General features: G+C 49.3%; 1 pseudogene; it reads right to left on the bottom strand.

The window, feature by feature from the left end:
- Nucleotides 1-1,353: 1,353 nt before the first annotated feature.
- LOC100356298 (cyclin-dependent kinase 1-like) lies at nucleotides 1,354-2,672 on the bottom strand (annotated as a pseudogene).
- Between the last annotated feature and the right edge of the window lie 312 nt (nucleotides 2,673-2,984).

Here is a 2,984-nt window from a genome sequence, read left to right as displayed (position 1 = left end):
GGGCCCTGCACCCCATGGGAGACCAGGAGAAGCACCTGGCTGCTGCCATCGGATCAGTGCGGTGTGCCGGCCGCGGCGGCCATTGGAGGGTGAACCAACGGCAAAGGAAGACCTTTCTCTCTGTCTCTCTCACTGTCCACTCTGCCTGTCAAAAAAAAAAAAAAAAAAAAAACTTGGCCGGCGCCGCGGCTCACTAGGCTAATCCTCCGCCTAGCGGCGCCGGCACACCGGGTTCTAGTCCCGGTCGGGGCGCCGGATTCTGTCCCGGTTGCCCCTCTTCCAGGCCAGCTCTCTGCTGTGGCCAGGGAGTGCAGTGGAGGATGGCCCAGGTGCTTGGGCCCTGCACCCCATGGGAGACCAGGAAAAGCACCTGGCTCCTGGCTCCTGCCATCGGATCAGCGCAGTGCGCCGGCCGCAGCGCGCCGGCCGCGGCGGCCATTGGAGGGTGAACCAACGGCAAAGGAAGACCTTTCTCTCTGTCTCTCTCTCTCTCACTGTCCACTCTGCCTGTCAAAAAAAAAAAAAAAAAAAAACTACACACATATACAGAATTATTATGTTTACATTCATATAGATGGGGCTGAGCTGTGGCATAACAGCTAAAGCTGCCACCTGCAGTGCTGGTATCCCATATGGGCGCCTGTGAGTCCTGGCTGCTCCACTTCCGATCCAGCTCTGCTGTTGTCCAGGAAAGCAATAGAAGAGGCCCCTGAGCCCACAGGCCTGGAAGAAGCTCCTGGCTCCTGGCTTCGGATTGGCCCAGCTCCTCTCTCACTGCCTCTGCCTCCCTAGAACTCTGCCTTTCAAATAAATAATTAAATCTTTAAAAAAGAACAATATTTATGTTTTAAGTTAGTTTTGAAATTAGAAGTGAAGAACAGCTTAAGTTTTACAACAAAGAAAAAATATACAAGACAAAAATAGGGTAAACAGTAAAAACCCAACTATTCATTCTTAATGTAACAATGTGGAAACTTTGTCAAAGAGTTACATCTTTTTTTTTTTTTTTTTTTTTTTTTTTTGACAGGCAGAGTGGACAGTGAGAGAGAGAGACAGAGAGAAAGGTCTTCCTTTGCCGGTGGTTCACCCTCCAATGGCCGCCGCAGCTGGCGCGCTGCAGCGGGCACACCGCGCTGATTCGATGGCAGGATCCAGGTGCTTTTCCTGGTCTCCCATGGGGTGCAGGGCCCAAGCACTTGGGCCATCCTCCACTGCACTCCCTGGCCACAGCAGAGAGCTGGCCTGAAAGAGGGGCAACCGGGACAGAATCCGGTGCCCCGACTGGGACTAGAACCCAGTGTGCCAGCGCCGCAAGGCGGAGGATTAGCCTAGTGAGCCGCGGCGCCGGCCGAGTTACATCTTCTTAATTTGATTGTCCAAATCATCAAAATACGGATGATTTAGTGCCGTTTTGCCAGAATTCCGCTTGGCAGTATCCTAGACGCATTTTTGAGAGCAAATGCAAGCCACTGTCATCCAAATTTTTGACATGGAATGCCAAGTTTCCTGGTTTCTACTTAAGAAATATATTCTTATAGTCCTGTAAAGATTCCACTTCTGGGGGCTGGCGCCATGGCGAAGTAAGTTAATCCTCTGCCTAGGGTGCCAGCATCCCATATGGGTGCCGGTTCAAGTCCCGGCTGCTCCACTTCCAATCCAGCTCTCTGCTACGGCCTGGGAAAGTAGTGGAAGATGGCTCAAGTCCTTGGGCCCCTGTGCCCGTGTGGGAGACCTGGAAGAAGCTCCTGGAAGAAGCTCCTGGCTCCTGGCTCCTGATCAGTGCAGCTCCTGCTACTGCAGCCACTTGAGGAGTGAACCAGTGGACGGAAGACCTTCCTCTCTGTCCCTCTCACTGCCTGCAACTCTACCCCCAAATAGATAAAATCTTAAAAAAGAAAAAAAAAAGATTCCACTTCTGGCCACATTTTGTTATTGGGAGTGCCCAAGGCTCTGAAAATCCCGAAGAGTGGATCAGTTTCTAAATCTCCATGGGAAAGTGGTTTCTTGGTTGCTAAGTCTGCAGATATGGTGCCTATACTCCAAATGTAAACTGGAGTCCAGTAATGCGCTGAGCCCAGCAATGCTTCTGGAATCTGTTCCAGAGTGTTACTGCCTCGTGTGTATACTCCAAAAGCTCGGGCAAGGCCAAAATCAGCCAGTTTCATGGTTCCTTCGTCCTTAATCAATAGATTGTGAAGAGATTTAAAACACAATCCCCTGTAGGATCTGGTATAAATAACTCTTAACAAGCGAAGAATCCATGAACTGACCAGGAGGGACTGAATCTAAGTATTTCTTGAGATCCATGGGAAGGAATTCAAAGATGAGATTCAACCTGGAATCCTGCATAAGCACATCTTGACAATGGACTATATTTGGATGACGAACTTCTTTTAATAGAGAAATTTCCCGAATTGCAGTACTAGGAACCCCTTTCTCTTCACTTTCCAGTCTGATTTTCATCATAGCTATCACCTGACCTATAGTTTTGTGTCTACCCTTTATACAACTCCATAGGTACTTTGTCTGATGGTCTCGATTTTGGTATAATCCTCCATAGTTAATCAGTAAGTGTGGCAGATCCAGATTCTTATTTCCATGGCGGCTGCAGCGCCAGATAACCACATCCACAAAGTTCTTCACTCAACTTGCCAGAGCCAGCTTTGAAACTAAGTGCCTCCCTCGGCTCCTTCCCCTTCCCCTTCCCCTTCCCCTCCTCTTCCTCCTCCTCCTCCTCCCTCTTCCTCTTCCTCCTCTTCCTCTTCTTCTTCCTCTTCTTCCTCTTCCTCCTCTTCCTCTTCTTCTTCCTCTTCCTCCTCTTCCTCTTCCTCCTCTTCCTCCTCTTCCTCTTCCTCTTCTTCCTCCTCCTCTTCCTCTTCTTCTTCTTCCTCTTCCTCTTCTTCTTCCTCTTCTTCTTCTTTAAGATTTTATTTATTTGAAAGACAGAGTTACAGAGCAAGGTAGAGCCAGAGAGAGAGAGGTCT

Source organism: Oryctolagus cuniculus, chromosome 10 (genome assembly GCF_051225735.1).
Source record: "Oryctolagus cuniculus isolate XC-2025 breed Fujian yellow rabbit chromosome 10, ASM5122573v1, whole genome shotgun sequence".
Classification (NCBI taxonomy): Eukaryota; Metazoa; Chordata; class Mammalia; order Lagomorpha; family Leporidae; genus Oryctolagus; species Oryctolagus cuniculus.
The sequence above is the reverse complement of the archived record's forward strand: the minus strand, read 5'-3'. Positions and strand labels throughout refer to the sequence as shown.